Source organism: Halichoerus grypus, chromosome 13 (assembly GCF_964656455.1).
Source record: "Halichoerus grypus chromosome 13, mHalGry1.hap1.1, whole genome shotgun sequence".
NCBI lineage: Eukaryota > Metazoa > Chordata > Mammalia > Carnivora > Phocidae > Halichoerus > Halichoerus grypus.
The window spans coordinates 36,502,968-36,528,249 of record NC_135724.1 but is presented as its reverse complement, the minus strand read 5'-3'; the positions used below and the strand labels follow the sequence as shown (position 1 = coordinate 36,528,249).

The 25,282-nt window shown below is 38.8% G+C and overlaps 2 protein-coding genes across 5 annotated transcripts in view; one reads left to right on the top strand and one right to left on the bottom strand.

Moving 5' to 3' along the window:
- LOC118533873 (zinc finger and SCAN domain-containing protein 30) overlaps window positions 1-25,282 on the bottom strand; it is a 508,183-nt gene that overhangs the window by 251,012 nt on the left and 231,889 nt on the right. The gene's annotated exons all lie outside the window — the stretch shown is intronic.
- The window catches only part of GALNT1 (polypeptide N-acetylgalactosaminyltransferase 1), a 124,730-nt gene that overhangs the window by 18,965 nt on the left and 80,483 nt on the right, over window positions 1-25,282 (top strand). The window contains exon 1 of one of the 4 annotated variants that reach the window (XM_078060425.1): window positions 23,486-23,504. The exons of the other annotated variants lie outside the window; for them this stretch is intronic. The gene's annotated coding sequence lies outside the window, so the exon portion shown is untranslated. Of the gene's footprint in view, window positions 1-23,485; window positions 23,505-25,282 lie in introns of those variants that run through there. 4 annotated transcript variants of the gene reach the window in all.

The window sequence follows — 25,282 nt, the reverse complement described above, 5'->3', positions numbered from 1 at the left end:
TTTTTTTTTTTTTAAGATTTTATTCATTTGAGAAAGAGAACAAGCAGAGGGGAGTGGGAGAGGGAGAAGCAGGCTCCTTCCTCAGCAGGGAGCCCGACATGGGGCTCGATCCCAGGACCCTGGGATCATGACCTGAGTGGAAGGCAGACGCTTAACCGACTGAGCCACCCAGGTGCCCTGAATTCGTTAATACTTTTAATTGAATTTGGATTTTATTAATTTTAGAGTATCTGTGCATACTTTTAATCGGTTTGAAACCATGTTTCTCTCTCTCTCTCTGTTTCACATACACAAGCATGTTATATAATTTACTCAGAAAGAGTTAGGCAGTTCTCCAACTTCCCAAGGCTCTTCGGCTGTAGATTAGGAATCACGGTAGTTCTCTCCCCGCCATGGCCCCTATTATTCCCTCCTGTGGGGCAGTCAGTGGTGGACCCAGTAATCTAAGGCAATCATGGAAGTCTTATTCCCTCTGCTAGGGATTGATTCAGAAATAAGCGTGTTACTATTCTAGGCAGAAGCTTCTTTTTTTTTTTTTTTTAAGATTTTATTTATTTATTTGACAGAGAGACACAGTGAGAAAGGGAACACAAGCAGGGGGAGTGGGAGAGGGAGAAGCAGGCTTCCCACCAAGCAGGGAGCCCGACGCGGGGCTCGATCCCAGGACCCTGGGACCATGACCTGAGCCGAAGGTGGACGCTTAATGACTGAGCCACCCAGGCGCCCCTAGGCAGAAGCTTCTAAGAAAAACTTTTTTCCTTGACTTTTGCATGGGAAGAGGCCACCTCTCCAGGTGGACATTGCCATATGTGAATGTGAGCTCTGAGCTGCTGCGATAGCAATCTTGTTATCAAACCGAAGGAGGAAACTAGCTCAAGAAGATGGCAGAACTGAGAGAATTGTAGAGGGATGGAGCTAAAGCCGCTAGGTTAAGCCAACCCTGAATTTCATCCTACCCATGGCCTACCAGTTCCGTCTTCACATTTAAGCAGTTTGAGGTGTGATTACTGTTCACTTAACAGCTAATTGTATCCCAACTGATGTCGTTATGCAGAATTGCATGAGAAGAGATAACAAGATTTTTTCTGCTGGATGCTCAAAGTAAAATGATCAAGATACTGTTAAATAGACTAGTACCCTAACCTGGCAGGGTAGTAACTGCATGAATCAGTCGAAAGGGACCTGGGTTTTAGTTTCTACTTTGCCATTAACTACCTATGTCACCCAATTTAAATTTCCTTATCAGTAATAACAAGGAGGTTGCCCTGGGTATGCTGTATTATACTTTACATCTCAGATATTCTCTAATTTTGGAATGCATGAAAAATATCTAGTTAAACTTAATTAGGAATTAAGATGTTTTCTGAAAAGCAGTGAGCCATCTCAGATTTTTACTATAATCTAGTAGTGCCAAGGCACTCGATTTCTACAACTTGTCTGTAAGTAGCACTGGTAAAGTCTTTTAATAGTGTTATTGAAACTTTTTTCTTTCTGAGGGCTTAAAATCAGTAGTACTTTTTTTTCCTTTCGGTTTCTTTAAGATTCTTCCAATTGTTCATATTCTCTCTTTCTCTGTCTCTGTGTTTAACATTTTATTTTGGCATATATGTAGAAGTAGAATGGTATAATGAACTTCCCATATATTCATCTTCTCACCTTGGGAGTTACCAACATTTTGACAGTCTTAAAACCAGTAGCTTTTAAGTGCTTACATTTGGCTTTTCTAGACAGAGACTTTTCTCCAAGTAAACTTTGGAGCTAAATTAGGTCTCCCTTGATTTTAAGGTTTCAGTTGCCTGCATATGTTTATTTAATATTGTTCTTTTTGGCATCAAAAGAAGTTACAACACTGTGAAAACTTTATATTAGCAATTGTGGGCAAACAGTTGTTTTATTCTTTTTTTTTTTAGACATTCATATTTGTACATGTCAAGGTAGGATGAGTTACGCGGTACTAACATACAACCCCCAAATCTCAGTGTCTTAGAACAACTGAAATTGTTGGCTTTGTTACCGGTTGGCTGGGGACTCTGCTCTGCCTCATCCCTCTCAGGGACCCACGCTGAGGGAGCAGTTACTGTCTTGTATGTTGGCAGCATTTTCACAGAAGGATAGAGAGCGGCACTGTCTTCGTTAAGCTTCTTTGTGGAATTAAGACGTGTCATTTCTAGTCATATGTCACAGGTCAAAGAAAGTCATGTGGCTAAACATATTACAAGAAGAGTGCAAAACTGCCATGTGTTTGTGAAGAGAACCTGAAAAATTTGGTGGATAGAACTAATAACTATCACAGCATTGTGATAAATACAACATCTCATCTTTATATGAACTTCATACGTTAACAGCTCAGGCTTCAAGACCTGTTTACCTTTCAAGACTAAGTATTGGCAGGGTTATAAAAATTAACCTCACTGTTTCCTTAACTCTTGCTTATTTATTTATTTGAGAAAGAATGCACGTGCGTGCGGGGTTTGGGGAGGGGGGATGGACAGAGGGAGAGGGAAGGAGAGAATCTTATTAAGCAGGCTCCACGCCCAGTGCAGGCCTAGATCTCACGACCCTGAGATCATGACCTGAGCCAAAATCCAGTTGGATGCTTGAGTTACCCAGGCACTCCAACTCTTGCTTATTTTAAAGCCACTTATAGATCAGATAATTAGAAAACATCCTCAAGAGAGAAAATGCCAGTTTCTAGAATTGGATTCCTGGTTCTTTCTGGAAGATAGACTTTTCAGTTCTCTTGGGTGATACAGTGTACCAGGGAAGGGGCAGAGTAATTGTTGTAGGAAGAGCGGAAGAAGGTATTCTCCGGTCCTTGTAGACACCTCTAGAAGTTGCATACAAGACTTCTCTCCTATTTTACCAACTAGAACTTCAATGCAAGGGATACTGGGAAATGTGTCTTTATTCCAGCCATCTATGTGTCTGGTAAAAATTGGGGGTCTGTAACTGCAGAAAAGTTGGGCATGAGTATTGAGTGACGCCTCTTAGTCTGCTTTATGTGTCTTGAAAGTAAACTCTGTTGCTTGAGGCGGTCTCTGTGCTTTGGTATGAAGAGAGTAAATTACCTCTTAGCATTTCCTTCTTTCATTTTATACCCTTTTGTACTTGAGTTCCTGCTCCATTAATTGGTTCAGCCAAACGAAACAAAGATTTACTCGTATGTTCATTTATTAAACATTATATTGATGTCTATGTTACTTCAGGTATGGTCCTAGGTTTTGAAAAGACAAAAAAATGAAATAGTGTGTAATTTCTGCCCTCAAGGAGCTCACAGTTTGGCAGAGAAACAGATGTATAAGTAAGTAATAACAATATAGTATGATAAATGCAATAACGAAGGTTCTTGTTAAAGGTGTAAAGTATGCCTACTAGACTGACAGAGAATGCTGGCTGTATCTTTTATCTCTTTTCTCTAAGTCTCGTGACTTGAAGACCCACACCTTGGCTCTAACTAAGCATTAGCCATGATAGGGGCGGTGTCAGTCCAAACTCAGATATTCTTTCTTACAAGAATTTGCCAATTCTTCCCTATCAGTGAACAGAATGAAAGCTTTTTATTTATTTTTTATTTGTAAAGATTTATTTTAGAGAGAGTGTGTGCATGCAAGTGGGGGAAGGGGCAGAGGGAGAAAAATCCTCAAGCAGACTCCCCAGTGAGTCAGGAGCTGGACACCGGGACCTGAGCCAAAATCAAGAGCTGATCAACTGAGCCACCCAGGCCCTCCCAGAATAAAAGCTTTTTAAAAACAAATCCCTAAGCCTACCACACAGTAAAAGAGCAATATATGTAACACTGTATGTACAGTGCTTTATGTCATGGAAAATTCTTCTCATTACAAATCCCAGTTTTCCACATAATCCAATTACCAAGTTTTATCAAAACCAAGTTTTCTTTTGAACATTTCTTTGTATGACAGTCTTTTCATTGACTTACCAGTGGTGTTTTGTTTTACTTTAAATCTCGTTCTCATGTACTTTTCTTTTTTATGGCTTTAAAAAGTTGATCTTTGGTATTAGTAGTGCTTTAGGGGATATCTACACAAAAGCTTAGATTGAAATGAAATTTTTTTACAAAAAAGTTCAGGTCAGTTAAAATGCTGTCAGCTCATGCAGAATATATGGAATAAAATGAGATTAATACAGCATTGTTTCTGCAGCCCATCTCCTGGTATGTGGGAATAGCTTTGTTTTTCAGACCTCTTCCTTAAAAAGGTGTTTTCTCCTTGATTATTTTACCTGGAGCCCATTACTACCATTAAGCCTCTTCTCTGTGCTCTGTCAAATTGTGTTCATTGTATGCGTTGAAAGCACTATTTTCCATAGTAGGTTATTTGGATTAATTATAGCTCTAAATTTTAATTCTTTACTGTCTTGATAATCATAGATACTATTGGGACTGTCCCCCCAAGAAGTTTTCCTATAAGAGAATTATAGTTGACCCTTGAATAACATGGATTTGAACTGTGGGGGTCCACTTACATGCAAATTATTTTTCAATAAATACAGTCCAGTACTGTGAATGTGTTTTTTCTTCCTTAAGATTTTAACATTTTCTTTTCTCTAGCTTATTTTATTGTAAGAATACAGTATATAATACATATATAAAATATGTGTTAATCGAGTGTTTCTCTTATCAGTAAGAATCAAAATTTATACACTGATACTGCATGAGGTTGGCACCTCTAATTCCCATACTATTCAAGGGTCAACTGTATTTTCAAAAGTGGAAGGTAGGAGGGGCGCCTGAGTGGCTCAGTAGATTAAGCATCTGCCTTCTGCTCAGGTCATGATCCTGGAGTCCCAGGATTGAGCCCCACATCGGGCTCCCTGCTCAGCGGGGAGTCTGCTTCTCCCTCTGCCCTTCACTCCACTCGTATTCTCTCTCTCTCTCTCATTCTGTCTCTCTCTCAAATAAATAAATAAATAAAATCTCTTTTTTTTTTAAAAGTGAAAGGTAAGAAAGACATCATCAGAAGCATTTTGGAGAAAGCAGTGACTAGTAGGAGACAAAGGGAATTATTTTTTTGTATTGATTATGCTCAGCTCTGTGCTTAGTATTTATCCCTTTAGATTCTCTGCTTTGAATGACATGTTTTAATAATGGCATTCCAAATAATATTTAATATTTTTCATGTTTAAAAATGAAATTAATCCCTAGGCTTTTTTTTTTTTTTAAAGATTTTATTCGTTCATTTGAGAGGGAGAGAGCACAATTAGGGGGAGAGGCTGAGGGAGAGGGAGAAGCAGACTCCCTGCTGAGCTGGGAGCCTGACGTGGGGCTGAATCCCAGGACCTGGAAATCATGACTTGAGCTGAAGGCAGACGTTTAACCAATCCCTAGAATTTGAGTTGTCTTCCCTTCATTTGTTTCTTTTTGGCCCCAATCCCTAGGATTTGAATTGTCTTCCCTACACTTGTTTCTTTTTGACAGAGGTAGAAAATAGTTCTGAGTCATTATTCTGAAACAAATGGAACACGGGTCACTTCAGTTTTGTGTTTTTTATCTTCCTTGTGCCTGGAACCGTGTAGGGGTGCTTTCACAGAGTGACAGTCTTAGAATTTCAGGGAATAGACCAGCTATATAATATGAGTCCAGTGTAAAATGGAAGACATGGGGCCACTTTTTATTAAAAAAAACTGTTGAGAACTTGAAGACAGTGATAGCAGAGCGTTAACTCAGTGCAGGGCCCTTCTGAGTTTGGTGCCTGTGTGACGGCACAGGTCACAGGGTCCATGAAACTGTGCTGCAAGGGACTTTTTATTTATTTTTTATTTTTTAAAGATTTTATTTTATTTATTTGACAGACACAGCGAGAGAGGGAACACAAGCCGGGGGAGTGGGAGAGGGAGAAGCAGGCTCCCTGCTGAGCAGAGAGCCCGATGCGGGGCTCGATCCCAGGACCCTGGGACCATGACCTGAGCCGAAGGCAGACGCTTAACCGACTGAGCCACCCCGGTGCCCCTGCAAGGAACTTTTAGAATTCTTTTAGCGCAGGTCCGTCCATTTATAGATAAGGATGTGTAACCTTTATATGCAACCAAATGCTGGTAAATTATTACTGTATAGCAGGATCAAAACAGCATTAAAAAATTGATGCTTGTGAAGGTTTTAATTTTTTGCTACCTTTAAATCTGCAGCCAAAATTAGTGTAATTTAAAATTACTATCAGTTTTTCCTCAGTGGTCATAAAAATAATGGTGTGGGTAGTTGAAATAAATAATCCCAAAGAATTGTATCCTGAATTATTTACTAATTCTCCATCCAACAGGGTCTTTTGTTTTTTAATCGATCATAGTTTTTGTCCTGCTGCAAACTTTATTGGCTTATATTTAAACTTCTTTATTTTCTTGTAAATTCTCTGAGAGCTCTAATGGGCCTTGAAAGGCCCCACAGGAAGGGGAATGAAGAGAAGCAAAGGACCTTTATAAGCTACAATGTAGACGAACAGACTCTTTACAACTGAGAGTGGTGCCTGTATCCCTGTGGCAGATGTCCTGTTGCTCATAGGACATGTGGAAGAATAGGCAGCATGTATTTGTTATGGAAAACCTGCTGTATACACCCTTGTTGCTATAGTTTTAGCTATTAATCACAGTTTCTGCAGAAGCACTTTAATTGTGACTGCTAATAGAAATAGATGGAAGCAACCTGCTACTTAAGCGTGATTCATGGTTAAATCACTTTAAAATTTGAATATTGACCCTATGATAGCTACTTTTGGGGGGCGTTTTTGTATCTTGTTCATTAGCTTACACAGTTTTGTATGATGTTTTAACTCACAGACAATAAAATACAAATAAGACCTGGTCCTCTAGCATTTCAGGCTCAGGTGAATACACCAGATAGCCAACTGAAGAGAACTTCAGAAAAGTTTATGAGTAAAACATATTGTTCATAGCACATGAGAATTGAGAATACAATGAGGTTAAGGGAGTTTGTAATGTAAATAGTTACTGTGTGGTAGAGCTGCCTCTCACATCACAGAAATCAGTTTAGCTGATGAGCAGCGGTAAGAACAGACACCCTTCTAAATGAAATGGTTTGGGGTCATCTTGTACTGTGTTGCTTGCTGTGTGCAGTTGCCTGCTAGAAAGTGGAATCCACTTTACCTAACTTACAGTTTTTGCCTGACTTTTATTACGGTCCGGTGTCTATCTAACAAGGAGCCTTTGCTTCTTTGGGAGCTGAGACCTGTGATGTGGATACTGGCCACCTCTTACACCATTAGGGTAAAAACCGAACAGGAGATATTCCTGTTTGAGAATGTTGCCCTTTACAAAAAAGGCTTTGAAATTTATTAAGTGCTTTACAGATGAAATGCAGTAATGTGACAAACATTTTTGAAATATGTATGATGTATAAGGCCCAGTGGTAGACTGAGTGGGTGATAGAAAGATAAGACATAATGCCCACCTTTAAGAGATTAGACATAAAAATAGCTGTAGTTAGAATAACAAATGTGATTCAGTGATTTAGTCATGGTTTGATAGTTATTAAGCACCTACCACTATGAATCAGACACTGTGCTCGACGCTGCATTCAGAAGTGCCTTCACGGACTCACAGTCAGATGGGTGATCGTGGCATACAAAAATACAGCCGTGTGATGACATCAGTAGAGGTGGTGTAGAGGGGGAGGTTTGAAGAGGTGAGGACCCGTTCCTTGAGTCCTAGCAGTGTGTCAGCAGGCACAGCACCAGGTCCTGGGAATACAAGAGCTCTTCCTTTACGGACCTTTGGCCCGAATCTTGTGTGAGTTGGGCAGATGGACAAGCAGAGGCCGTGTGAGACAGAGGAAACAACACGTGTGGAGACATGGAAGCAGGAGACAGCATGGCATATTTGGGGAACTAGGAATGGTTGGATGCGACAGAGGGCAGGGCACCTGAAGGAGATGCAGAGTGGAACTGAAGTGTGGTCGGGTGTGTTAGGCAGAGTCCCAGAGGCTCTGTTTGGGACGCTCTTCCTGCTGGCTCTTGGCCCTTCTTCCAGTCTCCTCCTCAGTGACGCTGTCTCTGAGAAGCCTCTCCTGATCACCTCGTGTAAAGGAATTGCCCAGTCACCTACCAGCACGTCGCCTCCCTTTTTGTTTATTTATAAAGTGTTCCTTACTAACTGACACTTTTTGTTTATTGTTTATATTCCCACACATGACTCCATTCCGTGAGCATGAACCTGGTCTGTACTGTTGATTGCTGTACCCCTAGCGCCTAGAACCTAGCATAAAGCTGGCATTTAACAAATGTTTGTGGAGCAAATGTAGGTATGGGTTTTTTTTACTATGAATTTTGGATTTTATTGTGTGGACCAGTGGTTCTCAATATTATTGTTTCCTAGACCCCTCTATACTTAAAAATTATTGAAGACCTCAAATAGTTACTGCATTGTGGGTTATGTCTATTAATATTTATGATATTTAAGGATAAAAACCTAGGCATTTTAAAAAACATTAATTCATTTAAAATAAACCCATTACATGTTAATATAAATATATTTTAATGAAAATAACTGCTTTTTTAAGATTTTTTAAAATTTTTATTTATTTAAAAGAGAGCAGAGTGAGTGAGAACACAAGTTTGGGGGGAGGAGCAGAGGGAGAGGGAGAAGCAGACTCCCCGCCCAGCAGGGACCCAGACACGGGGCTCCATCCCAGGACCCCGAGATCATGACCTGAGCCAAAGGCAAACCTTAACCAACTGAGCCACCCAGGCGTCCCTGAAAATAACTGCTTTCAAAACAAAATTAGTGAGAAATGCGTCCTTGTTTTACATTTGTATAAATCTCATTAATGTCTGGCTTCTCAGAGCTGGATTCTTGTATCTTCTTCTGCATTCATTCTGTTGTGATATCACATGTCATGTAGCTCTGGAACTCAGCTACTTAAGATAGAATGAGAGTAAAAAGGCAAATAATAACTTGGTATTATTTTACAAATAGTTTTGACCTTGAAGACTCCTTAAAAGGATATTGAGGACCCCTGGAGGTGGTCTCTGTATTACCATTTTAAGATCTGCTGCAGTAGGTAGATGGTTTTGAAACTTTTTGGTAGCAGGAGTACATTTTCAGATATCTTCTACCAAGCTTCAATGTATGGGACAGATAAAGGTGCTTATGTGTTGGAAGTTACGGAGGAAAGGGGAGGACCCTGGGGCCCTGCTTTTACTTTCTCATTTCCTTGGCTAAGCTGCTAAATTGAACCAAGTGTTCGATACCTCCGGCATGGGAATATTGTGTGTGAGAGAGTGAAGCAGGTGAGCATACTTGGAGATTTTCCACTTTACCATAGCTTACCTTTCAGTAGTTCCTTTTGTGGCTCTTTATACCAAGTTTTATATCATTTTAAGCATTGGAATACTTGTATTAATATTTTGTCAAGTCGTTTCCTTTAAGTACAGTATCATAGGTTTGCTTTCATAAAAAGATTTAATTGCAACCAGAGGCCTAGTTTTGTTTCTGAGGTTTACTTTTTCAATTTTGTTTAAGTAAGAAAACGTAACTGAGGGGCGCCTGGGTGGCTTAGTCGTTAAGCGTCTGCCTTTGGCTCGGGTCATGATCCCAGGGTCCAGGGATTGAGCCCGCATTGGGCTCCCTGCTCAGCGGGAAGCCTGCTTCTCCCTCTCCCACTCCCCCTGCTTGTATTCCCTCTCTCGCTGTGTCTCTCTCTGTCAAATAAATAAAATCTTAAAAAAAAAAAAAACTAAAACTAAAATTTGCAGCAACTTTATAAAAGTATTTACGTCGTTAGACATCATATAACTCAGGTTTTTTGGATAATTTGCATGTTTGAGAGTATATAAAATAAAATTTGGTCAAGGCCCAATCAAGATGAAAGTAAGGAGCTGGAGGAAGTCTAATTCTAGTTGCCAAATACAGGAAGAGTTCTCATGATCTGGAGAGGGGAAGAGAATGGCTGGCAGCTAGCAGGAGTGAGACTGGAGCTTGGACAGAGCTTTAAGCATTGTTACCACCAGCTGATTTTTGCATGGTACTGTGTTACACTGCTGTTATTTGCCGGCCTCGGGCAGCATACTCAAGTTAGTTTATTTTGTTACATGGAACCATTTCTTTTTTTTTTTTTTTGTCTTGCAAAAGAGGGTCGTAAGTTTCCTGTAAAGCTTCTGTTGCAAGTAAATCTTTAAGTTTTGTTGGTCCTGTCCTAAGGATGTTTTATTTGACAGACAAAAGTGACTCTGCTGGAACATTCATTCATTACCGTTATTATTTATTACCTGTATCATTAAAAGAGAGATGATCATCTGTTGTATATAATTTTAACACAGTGTTTATAAAGCTCCAGCTTTATTGTCTGCCTTATAAGACATGGAAAGAAAAATTGAATGATCCGGAGAAAAGCAGTGAAAATAATTATAGGACTGGGGTGCCTGGGTGGCTCAGTAGGTTAAGCGTCTGCCTTCGGCTCAGGTCATGATCCCAGGGACCTGGGATCAAGCCCCACATTGGGCTTCCTGCTCAGTGGGGAGCCTGCTTCTCCCTCTCCTGCTCCCCTGCTTGTGCTCGCTTTTGCTCTCTCTCTCTGTCAAATAAATAAATAAAATAATTACAAGACTGAAAAGTACTATCTTGGACTTGCAGTTAAATATTTTAAGGCATGATTTAATAAGTCAATTTCAGACATGATTCTTCTTATGGAAAGAGAAAAGCCTGTTTTAAAGAGTTATAAATAGGGTACATCTCCATAAAAGATAGCATGAGATATAATTGGACTAATTGCCTTCTGGATTAGGTAAATTTAACATTTATAAGAACTGCCTAATGGCTATAATTAAATTCTAAGTATCTTTAGAAATATGAAAGATAATACTCATTTGACTGTTTTTTTTCAGTCAATATTTAAGTGCCTGCTTTGATCCCATCATAAGTTTATTTTTTTTATACATTTTATGAAAGTTTATTTAATCTCTACACCCAGTGTGGGGCTTGAACCCTAGGATCCAGAGTGATGTGCTTTTCCAGCTGAGCTAGCCAGGTGCCCCCATAAGTTTATTTTTAAATTCCATTTATTTCAGTTTTATTTTTTGAATAGTAGCATAACTTTTTGAGCATCACCTCCAATTATTGATATTAAAATGTGCTGCAATTTCTTTGAAGTGGGTGGAGTCCTGTAGTATTAACAAGTCTGTAGGTTGCTTGCCATCGTACTTCACATCAAGAGAAGAGAAAAGTAGGGGCAGCTGGGTGGTTCGGTTGTTAAGCATCTGCCTTTGGCTCAGGTCATGGTCCCAGGGTCCTGGGATTGAGTTCCACATCGGGCTCCCTGCTCAGCGGGAAGCCTGGGTCTCTCTCTGTCAAATAAACAAACAAATAAGAGAAAAATACTCATAGTTTCTTGTAATTTTATGTTTAATAAAAAATAATTGTTATAACGTTGTGGGGAAATATATAGTAATAGGTGCCTTGTTGAAGATAGCAGTGCCCCCCAGCCCCTCATTCCTGATCCTTCTACCTGACCCCTCGATTTCTTCTTTCTTTCCAATTGCTCTTACTGCCTTCTATGATATAATTCAGTTTACTTAGGTTTTTTGTTTGCTGTCTGCACCTCTCCTCCGTCATAGACTTTTTTGAATGTGTTAATCTCTATTCAATTTATTGATTTATGCAAGTGCGTAAACAGTGTTTGGCAGATATTTGTTAATTGAACATGAATTATTTTTCCTTTGGCTTTTAGGAGTAGAGAGAAATTTCTTCTGGGGAAAAATGCTCAGCTAGCAGACTATTCAAAATGTTTAGAGGCTTCAGTTTCTGGAAATGTGGCACATTACAGATTTTTTTTTTAAAGTTTCCCTTTATGAAACAGTAAAAATACTGGACTAAATATTCAAAATATTTTTAAAAATGCATAGTTGAGCTGACAAGGAACTCCTCAGGGATCAAAAACAAGAAATCTTGAATCCAGGGAGATAAACTAATGGTGATCCTGGCTGCTATGCTGGGGGTTCTGGTATATGTAGATCCCCGGAAGCCTAGAGCTTTGGATTTTGCAGGGTGACTATGGGGTACTAGGTATTGTCTAGGGACCAAGCAAGGTGAGAAGATGCAGAGACCGTGTGTAAAGCTGAAACTCCTTGAAAGGTGTTGGTGGGTAAACTAAGGGAAAAAATGAAACATTTATCCCACGTTGTGGGGAGAAATGTTGAGTGGGTTAAGGAGGGTTCCCTGTCTCAGTCTGTCTTTCATTGGAGAGGTAAGTCTTCTTGAGAAATGGTAACGACAAGTTCTCTTTCACTGGATTTGGGGTTGGAGCTCATACTACTTGAATGGAGCAAACAAACCCAAGCCAAGAATTTTGTGAAAGTGGTCTCAGGTTGTTAGGCCTGAGAAGCAAATTGTCTGTGAAGGAATATGGGGAACACAGACCTCAGGGAGTTGACACAGATAAAGTTTCTAGGAACATGAGCTCACAATTAAAAAAATCAAAAACACTTCAGATAAGTCACCATGAGTTAATCAGCTGAACTAGGAAACCGTATAGTCAGGCATTCAGAAACTGCCGATAGTCTAGTTGTTAGGTACAGAATAGAAAATAAATGTTTAATAGGTTCAGAGAGTATAAAGATATGGCTAAGGAGCAAGAGGCTATCAAAAGTAATTAGGGAAGCCGAATTCAGCAATGTATGAAGGAAATACTGCATATTGAACAAAGGGTTTATTCCAAGAAGGCAAGCTGGGTCATGCATTAGAAAAATCTGTTAATTTCTAAATTTCTTAATTTAAAAAAAAGTGTCATTGGAAATGATGCAGGAAAAACATTTATTAAAATACAGTATTCTTTTAGGATACAAAAAACTAAGGAGTGGGAAAGAAATTCTCCATAACCTTCTTAAAACATTCCTTTAAAAATCAGCTACCTCATCTCTCCAGCATTACACTGATCGGAAAAAAAAAAAAGTTACAAGGCTATAAGGAATGAACAAAATGGTCTTCCTTAAAGTCAATATGAATATTGTCATAGGAAATTCAAATCCACAGGTTTAAAATAGTTATTGAATATAAGATCAATTTAGTAAAATCAATTCTATTACTCTAACCTAACAGCTCACAGTAAAAAAAGTGATATTTCACAACAGGTAAAAAAAAAAAAAAAAAAAAAAAAGCTACCTAGGAATAAATATAAAAAGAGGTGGCAAAAGTTATATTGGAAGACATTAAAGAAGACCCAAATGTATTTGGGGGCCAATCATGTTCATAGGGAGAAAGACTGTATCTTGTAAATTTATCAATTAATCTGTCATTAATATATAAATTCATTGCTATTTCAATAAAAACCCTTCAGGGTATGGTTTTTATTTCTTTGTTCTTGTGGAACTTGACAAGTTAATTCTAAAATTTGGCCAAGAATAGCCAAGATATTTCTGAAGACCACTTGTCCTACTAGATTTTAAGACTTAATGTGAAACTTTAGTAATTGAGATTGTGTGATAATAGGGCAAGGATAGACAAATAGGTAATGGAAGAAAATTGAGGTGAAAAACAGAACTCTACATACTTGGAAATCTGATATATAACAGAGCTAGTGTTACAAATCGAACACGGAATGGAATACTCTATAAATGATGTTGGTATTGTTATTTAGCCACATTGGGGAAAAAAAGATTTCTTACCTCACACCATATTAAAAAAACTAATTCCAGATGGATTAAAAAGTTAATTATGAGATGAAAAACATAAGCTTTCAAAATAAAATATTAGAGTATTTTATAACCTCAGGCTTTCTTAACCAGATGCTAAAAGCAACATTTTTGTAGGAAAAGGTTAATAAATGTGGCTATATTAAAATTAAGATATTTTATTTCTTCTTTCCAACAGAGTGCAGAGACTAGTCACAAGTACAAAAATAGAAGAATTTCTCACATACAATTGACAAAAAAATTTTTATCACAGTAATGTACACCCATGTCTGTATGTCTGTACACACAGTCTATATACACACGTCTATATGTCACACATGTCTATGCCAATGTGAAAAAGATAAATGGGCTATAGAAAAGCCATTTCATAGAAGAAAAATGAACAGCCATTAAATATTTGTCAACAAGGAAATGCAAATGAAAACGACATTGATTGTAAAACTCGGACAATATCAAGTACACCACTGTAATACACTCTGTGGCAGAAGTCAGCAAACTGTGTGAAGTTCCACGCAGTGAATATTGTAGGCTTTGCAGGCCATATAGTCAGTTGGTGCGGTACTTAGCTTTGCCATGGTGGTGCCAAAGCAGCCATAAACCATTCGTAAAGAAATAGAATGGGTGTGGTTGTGTTCCCATAAAATTTTGTTTATAAAAATAGCAGTCTTCCAACTCCTGCTCTGTGGCACCAAAGAAGAGTTGGTGAACTATTAACAAAAGTTAATGAACTATTGATACAGCAGTGTGGACAAATCTTAAAAACATGTTGGAGTAAAAAGGTAGCAAAAGAATACATTGTAGTGTGATTCCATTTATGTAAGTCTGGAGGTAGACTATAAAGGGTGCAGATTTATGGGTTTTACCACGATTACTGGGATTTGACTAATTTTGAATTCTGGTCTTGACAAAGTCTGTGTGACTTTGGCCAAATTACCAAACCTTGTAAAGTGTCAGTTTTCTTACTTGTGAGGTGATGAGCTCACTAGGTAACAGTACCTAGCTCACCGCTTGCTGGGAGGGTTATGTTCCAGAGTGCCTCTGAACACGCCCAGCACTCAGTAAGTGCGAAGTAACCATTGTTGTGCTTTCCCTCTCCTTCTTTAACTTCTGTCCTCATGAAAGGAAAGAATAGCCTTTCTAGCTTTAGGAACTCTAGATATTTTTTTATCCAGCCTTCCATAGCATATGGCTAAGGGGCCTAGTAGTAAAGCTTGAAATATCCTGAAGTCTTGAGTAATGTTTGATTTCTTTACCTAGCACAGTTTATGAGACCCTCTGATGTTTTTTGTTTTTTATTTTTTTTTAAATATTTATTTATTTATTTTAGAGAGAGAGCGTACATGAATGGGGGAAGGGGCAGAGGGAGGGAATCTTCAGACTCCTTGCTGAGCAGGAGCACAAGCCCAAGATCATGAGCTGAAACCAAGAGTTGGCTGCTTAACAGAGTGAGCCACCCAGGTGCCCCCTCTGATGTTTTTTATTTTTATAATTTTTTTTAAATAAAGATTTCTTTATTTGAGAGAGAGAGCACATGAGCAGAGGGGAGGGGCAGACGGAGAGGGGGAAGCAGGCTCCCCTCTGAGCAGGGAGCCTATCTAGGGGTGATCTCGGGACCCCAGGATCATGACCTGAGCCAAAGGCAGATGCTTAACCGACTGAGCCACCATCCGGGTGCCGCCTCTGATGTTTTTTAGTGTCATGTTTAAATCACCCAACTCACTGAAGCTTGCTAAATATTGACAAATACAGCTTCCAGTGTCACTTAACTTTCCTCTGTAGCAGTTAGCCTTCTGGAGAACGCCTTTCTGAGAACTTGATTCTTTTTTGGTTTTATGTGCCACTCTCCAGATTCTTCTCCTACCTCTTAGACCTTTCTGTTCTTCAAATGTGCATGTTCTGCTCACTCCTAAAACCTATGACTCTTCAGCTTCCTCAGCTGAAACATGAATATAAAACCCACTTGAAAGGTTTGTTGTTAGGCTAACATTTTCTCGTACACAGTCATCTGTAGAGGAACCCTATACCCACAGACTCGGATTCATTTATGCTTGGGGTGGAGTCTTGTGTGAAGACAAACAGAGCTTCATGAGTGGTTCCTCTCCCATTTGGGCAGCAGTGATACCTGTATGTAATGTGTATGGGACATTGCAAGTGGTCTGACATTTTTCCTCTCGGTCTTCTGTCTGTGGCTCCTGTTCTCCATGCCCTCCAGGCCACCTGGAATCCTTTGTCACAGGTATTCATGGTGACTGTTGTGTCCCTAAGGACAGGGACACTGTCTAATTCTTCTTTGCTCTCCCGGGTCTGGTGAAATGCTTGGCATATGGTAAGTGGTGTTATTAAATTGAAGTTAAGTGAATCACAAAACACTAATGTTTGCAATTATTTGGCCTGCCAGAGTAGGATGTTAAATCCATTCATAATCCCAACTTAGCTTTTAGCTATCTGGAGCAAACTTAAAAGTTATTTCTTTGTATTTGAAAAAATTCTAACATATATAAAAGTAGAAGAAATAGTAAAACGAACCCCCTTAAACCTGTCTCCATCTTCGATATTCAGCAAAGGTTAAGATTTGCAACACATGCTTCACCTCTCCATCCCCTCCACCCCTGACCCCCAAGCCCCAAGTATTTTAAAGTAACACAAGACATCATGTCATTTTACCTCTAACATTCTTTAGTGTGGATCTTTCAAAAATGAGAACATTTTTTTCACATCTAGCCATAATGCTGTTGTTATTCCCAATAAAATTAACAATAATTCCTTAGTATCATCTAATACCCAGTGTGTAGTCAGATTTCCCCCGATGGTCCCTAAAATGTCCGAGTTGGTTTATAGATTCAAAAGTCAAATCCAGGGGCGCCTGGGTGGCTCAGATGGTTAAGGGTCTGCCTTCAGCTCAGGTCATGATCCCGCGGTCCTGGGATCGAGCCCCGCATCAGGCTCCCTGCTCAAGTGGGGAGCCTGCTTCTCCCTCTCCCTCTGCCATTCTCTCCATCTGTGCTCTCTGGCTCTATCTCTCTGTCAAATAAATAAATAAAAATCTTTAAAAAAAAAAAAAAGTCAAATCCACACGTTACATTTGGTTTTTATGAAACAAAAGCAACTCATCTATGAAGAAATAGAACAATACCTAGTTTTTATTATTTCTCTCCCTTTCTCCTTTGTTCCTTTTAAAATAACTCTCCCTCAAGATAAGTTTATCATGAAACCATAAACTTTGCTGTATCAGGTAAAGCTTTCATCTTCTCCTTTAAGACTGCTTTGCTGTTCTTTTTTTGGTAACAGACACTTCGTGTATATAAGGCAGTACTACACTTAACAGCGCAGCAAAATGCAAAACTGAGTTACAGTTAAATTTAACTGTTCCGCGGTGCTGTTAGTGCTTCTCATTAAAGCTGTAAAATTCTTTTATATTCATTAAAAAGTATATGCTCTTTGATAATGTTTAAATGTATCTTAACCGTTTTAGTTATTCCTCTTGAGTTTATAGTGATAAGAAGGAAGCTAAATCCAGGTTGTAACGTAGTATGTGTGTTTGAAAAAAATCTGCTCGTGTGTGAACCCAATCTTAAATTCTCTAAATCTGAAGTGGAAAAAGGTCATCTGCAGAAAAAATTATCTTTTAGTTACATTTTTATTAGTAATAAAGAAAAACATGTGCAACTGTTTAGTGTAAGTAGGAAGGAGAGAGAACCCAAGTATTCAGAGGTTTAGCAGAATACAATTTTGAGAATTCAGTGGAATTGAAAAAAAATGCAGAAGAAATGTTTTGAGTTATTGATGTGAATATAGCAGGATTCTTTCAGGGATTTTTTTTTTCAGTAATTTTCCTGTTAGCTTTCTATTACATTCTTAAATGTAAACATCCCGATCACAGTGGTTTTTTGTTTTTTTGTTTTGTTTTGTTTTGGTTCTGAGATCAGGAAGCAAATCCTATCATCTGTCCGCAAAGGGCTAAAAAAAATTCCAGGAAAAGGCTCTTGGGATGATAGGGCCTAGTGTGGATCTCAGTATCAGTGCAGAAGCCATCTGAGACTAGAGGAAAACCAAATTGAGGGAGTGAGGCAGAGAATAGCTATTCACAGAAACAAAAGGCAAGGGGCCAGAAAGTGAGTAAAATCAGCAGGAGAGAATGCAGAACAACCACTAACGTTATAAGCTAAGAAACGAAATTAAGTGGCATTAGGGAGAAACCAAATAAGTGAGAAATCAAATTAGGAAAAAAAAATCCACAAAAACGAATGTACCACCATATTGCTGACTACCGAAAGAAAGATGAAGAGTATGTTTTGCACTGCGTGGTACCTGTGATAAATCATGACTGACGAGATCATTATCTTTCTGTAACAGGCCAGTAAGTAAGCAAGAGTTTTTGTTGTTTCTTTTGTTCTTTTTCACATGGTAGCTTACTATTTTAGACCATTATCTTGGGCCCAAATCTAAAACCTACCTTCATTTCAAACTTGTGTTTTCATCTGGTCTGTTGAGCAAATTTTAAAACCTTTTAGATCCCAGAAGGTCACTTGAGTTAATATCCAAGTAACATCAGATAGTGTTTTAGGTGAAGTAGTTCTCAGAGGAACCTTCCTGTTTACAATTGTAAAAGACAACTACATTTCATCTGAAGGTACTGTTGTCTTGTGATATTTTTGCTCAGATGATCCAGTTGTGGAGGCAGAAAACTATGGCACTGAGCTCTGGGGAATGCATGGAGAAGGAAAAATAGGGAAAGGGAATGACAACAGAGATTTCCATTTAGTCTGCAAATTGTTTTTGGTTTTTCTCATCCCCAGCCGGGAGCCAGGAGACTGTGGGATTGTTTGTCGTCCAGACGGGGCCGTAGCTGTGCTGGTGGCAGTGCTGTAGTAGCTGTCTGCGCTCTCCAAGTGTGCTTGGCCTGTTCTAGTGAATTCTTTATCCACTCTGGTTGGCCACCTCACAAAGTATATGTGTTGCCTGTGTATTTTTTCTTGATCTGTGGGCCAGCAGTTGTCTGTGGTTAACATTTGAGAATCTCTGTTTCAAATCTGGGAAGTGAAAGATTTTTTTAATAAAAAATTAAAAACATAACAGAAAAGTACAGTAGCAGAGTCTGCCTTTTTCCTATGTCTTATGTTAACATTTTTCCCCCTATTTTCTTCTGTGTCAGTTAGCATTAGGTTTGGCTATATTTAAAAGATCTCTACACCTCTTCTTCCCCCACCCCCCGAAAAGGTGCTTTAAAGAGGACTTTCTTCCTCTCGGGACATGGCAGCTGTGTGGTCATCAAGACTGGCCATCTTCTATCTTTCTGCTTTGCAGTGCTTAGCTTCTGGCTCTCTTTCTCAAGGTCATCTCATGGTTGCTGAGAAGGTCCTTGCAGCTCCATCCGTCGTGTTCTTATCCCAGACAGGAGGAAAAAGGAAGGAGTAAGGGCAAAGGGCCTATGTCCCCGTGAAGTCCTTACCCTTTCAGTATGTTTCCCATGGCCCAACCCAGTGATTTCTGATTTATCTTATTGGCTACCTTAATCTGCTGTGCAGGCCAAGATGTGTAAATTGCCACTCTTAGAAATAGAGCAGTTTGATTTGTAAGACCAAAGAGGAAAATAGGAATTTGGTGAGAAACTAAATTGTAGCAGCCTGCCACAATTTAGATCTTTTATATAAAAAAAATTCCAGTATTATTGAAGCCCTTCCCTCCCTTCTCAGAAATATCCATAATGTGAATTTGGTATATTATATTCCTGCACATTATTCGGTCTTTACAATATATGTTTGTGTCTGTGAATAATGTCTTATTTTAATATGCTTTAAAACTGTATATAAATGGAACATACTACACATATCCTGCATATATTGCTTTTTTACATTCAGCAGCGTTTACCCATATTGATGCATGTAGTTCTAGTTTAATTTTAACTGCCTGTATATTATTCTGTTACATGGTTTATTTATCCATTTTCCTCTTGCTGTACATCTAGGTTGTTACCTTTTTTTCTCCCCCATTATAAACAATGCTGTCGTCTTTATGCATGTCTCCTTATACACATGTGTGAGAGTTTTTCCAGGGTATGTACCTGAAGTGGAATTACTGAATAATGGGGTAGTGTTTTCTTCAGCTATTCTAGATATTGCTGGATTGCTCTCCAAAGTGGATGTGCCAAATTATTACACTTGGAACAACATTGTATGAGTGTCACATTTCTTTATTCCTAACACTTGTGTTTTGCCAGTTTGATGAGGTCAAATTCATTTTCCTGCATACTATTGAAGTTGAGCGTATTTTCATATATTCATTGGCTATATACGTTTCCTTGCCTCTGATTTGTCCATTACCATGCCATTTTTCACTTGAGTGTTGTTTGAGTTGGAAAAGTTTTTAATACAGTCTGATATTAATCTTTTCTGGATTATTTCCCCCTAGATGTTGGTTTATCATTTGACTGTCCATGATGACATCTTTGGTTATATTTAAAAAATTGATTTTCGGGACACCTGAGTGGCTCAGGTCATGATCCCAGGGGCCCTGGGATGGAGCCCCACGTTGGGTTCCCTGCTCAGTGGGGAGCTTGCTTCTCCCTCTCCCTCTGCTGCTCCCCCTGCTTGTGCTGTCTCTCTGTGTGTCAAATAAATAAATAAAATCTTTTTTAAAAAAATTAATTTTCATGTAGTGGAAATTACTTTTTCCTTTTATGGTTTGTGCTTTTTGAGTATTAAGAAATTCTTCCTTACCCAAAGATATGAAGATATTTGCCTATATTTTATTTTAAAGTTTTAGAACATATATCCTTAAATCTTTAATTCACCTGGAATTGTTCTTTTGTATGGTGTGAGGTAGGAGTTCTATTTCATTTTTACATGTGGATGAACATTTATTAAACAGCCCGTCTTTTTCACACTGATTTGTAGTGCCACCTCTGTTGTATATCAGGTTTGCATATTCATGTGGTCCGATTCTGGACTCTCCATTCTGTTTTATTGGTTCTTTAATCTATCTCTGCCCATGTATCACACTGACTTAATTACTGTAGCTTGATATGTGGTAGACAGAGTTCTTTGACCCTGTTCAAGATTTTATTGGCTTTCATGGCTTTGTTCTTCCATGTGATTTTAGCCTGGTTTTAAAGTTCTATAAAAAAAAATTATATTGAGGGGGTACTTGGGTGGCTCAGTTGGTTAAGCAACTGCCTTCGGCTCAGGTCATGATCCCGGGGTCCTGGGATCGATTCCCACATCGGGCTCCTTGCTCAGCGGGAAGCCTGCTTCTCCCTCTCCCACTACCCTTGCTTGTGTTCCCTCTCTCGCTGTCTTTCTGTCAAATAAATAAATTAAAAAAAAATTATATTGAGATTTTGATTGGAACTGTATTAAGTATATAGATTAATATTGAGAGAATTTATTTCTTTGATAAACCATCCATATTTGAGCATGCTATTTATTTTTTAAAGATCTTTTAAAGCAATTTTCTAGTTATTGGCAATAAGAATTTATCAAATTTTGCATGTTGAACTTGTATCCAGCAACCTTGCTAAAAGTTCTCATTAGTTCTCATTGTCTTTATTGTTTTGGATTTTTCTACCATTTTCTTTTTTTGTTTTTCTTCTTTCCAATTCTTAAATCTTTTGTTTCATTTTCTTGTTTTACTCTTCTGGGTAGGATTTCTAGTACATTGTTGACAGGAAGAAGTAATAAAATATATTTTTATCTTTTTATTAACTTTAAAGAGAATGCTTCCAACACTTTACCAGAAACTGTTTTGTTTACTGTAAATTTGGGGGAGATATCCTTATCAGGCTAACAAAGTTTATTCTTAATTTCAGTAATTTCAGTCTCCTGGGATTTCTTTTCTTTTTGTTGTAAGTATCATGAGTGGGTGCTAGGTTGTACTATTTCACATAAAATATAAGTCCCTGGCAACTATGTAGTTCCACTTAACTCCCACCTCTATTTTTTGCTCTAATTTTTTCATATATTACGTCTTCATATTAAGAAATTAATGCAGTACAAAGTTAGAATTTTTAATTTAATCAGCCATATGTCTTTTAAGAAAGCAGGAGGGAAAAGCGCCTGGGTGGCTCAGTCAGTTAAGTGGTTAAGCGTTGTGCTCTGTACCTAGTGTACTCTCTCTGTCAAATAAATAAAATCTTTTTTTTTTAAGATTTTGTTTATTTGTCAGTGAGAGAGTGTGAACACACAAGCAGGGGGAGGGGCAGGCAGAGGGAGAAGCAGGCTTCCTGCGGAGCAGGGAGCCTGATGTGGGACTCGATACCAGGACCCCCCGAGATCATGACCTGAGCCGAAGGCAGCCGCTTAACCGACTGAGCCACGCAGGTGTCCCTAAATAAAATTGGGAAAAAAAAAAAAAAGAGGGAAAAATCAGGCTTTTATGTTTACTCCTACATTTACCATTGCTTCTGTTCTTCATTTCTCCTTACAGATCTGGTGTCATTTCCCTCTGCCTGGAGAACTTTCTTTAGCATGGCTTGTAGTGCAGGTCTGCAAAGAGATGAGTTGTTTTGGCTTCTCTTGACCTGAAAATTGTTTCATGTAATGAGAAGTCAACCACTTCTTTTTCTCTGTATATAGTATGTCTTTTTTCCTCTGGCTGCTTTCAGGTTATTCTTGGTATCTTTAGTGTTTAGCACTTTGTATATGATGCACTCTAGTTGGGATTTTCTTTGTATTTATCTTGCTTAGGGTTCACTGGACTTAGATTTACGATCTTACGTTTTCTCCAAATCGTGGACGTTTTCAGCTGTTATTTTTGCATATACCTTTCTGTATAATAATATAATTTTTGTATAATTTTCTCCTTTTGGGACTTTGAGTTCACATATGTTAAACTTTATGATACTGTACCCTAACTCACTGAGGCTTTCTGTTCATTAAAAAATTTTTCTTTCAGATCTTCAGATTGGATACTTGCTTTTGGTGTATCTTTAAATTGACTGACCCTTTACAGCCATACCTCATTTTATTGCACTTTGCAGATACCGTGTTTTTTACAAATTGAAGGTTTGTGGCAACCCTGCGTTGAGCAAGTCTGTTGACATCATTTTCCGATGGTGTTTACTCACTTTGTGTCCCTGTGTCATATTTTGGTAATTCTTGTAATATTTCAAACTTTTTCATTATTATGTTTGTGATGGTGACCTTTGATCAGTGAGCTTTGATGTTACTATTGCAGTTGTTTTGGGGTGCCACAAACTGTGTTCATGTAAGATGGTGAACTTAATTGGTAAATGTTATATGTGTTCTGACTGCTTCAACTACCGACCATTCCCCTTCTCCTCCCCCTCTCCTCGGGCGTCCCTAATCACCGAGACACAAAAATATTGAAATTAGGCCAATTCTAACCCTACAGTGGCCTCTCATTGTTCAAGTAAAAGGAGGAGTTGCATGTCTCTTACTTTAAATCAAAAGCTAGAAATGATTTAAGCTGAATGAGGAAGGCATGTTGAAACTGAGATAGGCTGAAAGCTAGGTGTAATCTGCCAGCCAAGTTACGAATGTAAAAGAAAAGTGCTTGAAGGAAATTAAAAGTGCTACTCCAGTGAAGAATGATAAGAAAGTCAAACAGCCTTATTACTGATAATGCAGGAAGTTTTAGTGGTATGAATAGAAGATCAAACCAGCCACAGCATTCCCTTAAGTCAAAGCCTAATCCAGAGCAAGCCCCTAACTCTCTTCAATTCCAGGAAGGTTGAGAGAGGTGAGGAAGCTGCAGAAGAAAAGTCTGAAGTCTGAAGCTAGCAGAAGGTGGTTCACGAGGTTTGAGGAAGGAAGCCATCTCTGTAACATAAAAGTGCAAGGTGAAGCAGCAAGTGCTCATGTAGAAGCTGCAACAACTTAGCCAGAGGATCCAGCCAAGGTAATTAATGAAGGTGGCTACACTAAATAACAGATTTTCAGTATAGACAAAATGCCTTCTGTTGGATGAAAATGCCATCTAGGACTTTCATAGCTAGACAGGAGAGGTCAATGCCTGGTTCCAAAGCTTCAGAGGACAGGCTGACTCTCTTGTTAGGGGCTAATGCCCCTGGTGACTTTAGGTTGAAACCAGTGCTCATTGACCATTCTGAAAATCCGAGGTCTCAAGAGTTATGCTAAATGCTGTGCCTTTTCTCTAGAAATGGAACAACAAAGCTTGAATGACAGCACATCTGTTTACAACATGGTTTACTGAATATTTTAAGCCCATTGTTGAGACCTACAGCTCAGGGAAAAAAAAAAATGCCTTTGAATATATTACTGCTCATTGACAATGGACCTGGTCACCCCAGAGCTCTGATGGAGATACCACAATGAGATTAACCTTGTTTCCATGTCTGCTAACAGTATCCATTCTTCAGCTCATGGGTCAAGGAGTATTTTTAACTTTTAAGTCTTGTTATTTAAGAAATATGTTTTGTAAGGCTATAGCTGCTGTAGATAATGATTCCTCTGATGGATCTGGGCAAAGTCAGTTGAATACCTTCTGGAAAGGATTCTAGATGCTATGAAGAACATACGTGATTCCTAGGAAGAGGTTGAAATACCAACATTAACGGGACTCTGGAAGAAGTTGATTCCAGCCCTCATGGATGACTTTGAGGGGTTCAAGACATCAGTGGAGGAAGTAACTGCAGATGTGGTGGAAATAGCAAGAGAACTAGAATTAGTAGAGCCTGAGGAAGTGACTGAATTGCTGCACACTCATAAAATTTGCACAGATGAGGAGTTGTTTCTTGTGATGAGCAAAGAAAAGTGGTTTCGTGAGATGGCATCTACTCCTGGTGAAAATTGTTGAAATGACAACAGAAGATTTACAGTATCATATAAATTTAGTTGATCAAGCAGCGGTAGAATTTGAGAAAATTGACTCTAATTTTGTTTTTTTTTTTCTTCAAGATTTTATTTATTTGAGAGAGAGCAGAGAGCACAAGTAGGGAAGGGGGTTAGAGGGGCAGAGGGAGAGGGAGAAGCTGACTCCCTGCTGAGCAGGGAGCCTGACACGGGGCTCAATCCCAGGACCCCAAGATCATGATCCAAGCCGAAGGCAGGCACCTAACCGACTGAGCCACCCAGGCGTGCCCCAATTGACTCTAATTTTGAAAGAAGTTCTGCTGTGGGTAAAATGCTGTCAAACAGCCTAGCATGCTACAGAGAAGTTGTTCATGAAAGGAAGAGTCAGTTGATGTAGCAAATTTCATTGTCTTATTTTAAGAAATTGCCAGGGCGCCTGGGTGGCTCAGTCATTAAGCGTCTGCCTTCGGCTCAGGTCATGATCTCAGGGTCCTGGGATCGAGCCTCACATCTGGCTCCCTGCTCGGTGGGAAGCCTGCTTCTCCCTCTCCCATTCCCCCACATGTGTTCCTGCTCTCGCTGTCTCTCTGTCAAATAAATAAATAAATAAATCTTAAAAAAAAAAAAATTGCCACAGCCACCCCAACCTTCAGCATCCACCACCCTGATCAGTCAATAGCCATCAATGTAGAGGCAAGACCTTTCATCAGCAAAATGGTTATGGCTCTGAAAGCTCAGATAATGGTTAGCATTTTTTTAGCAATGAAGTATTTTTTTAAGGTATGTATGTTAGTTTTTTTAGACACAATGCTATCACATCTTAATAAACTATAATGTAAACAACTTTTATATGTACTGTGAAAC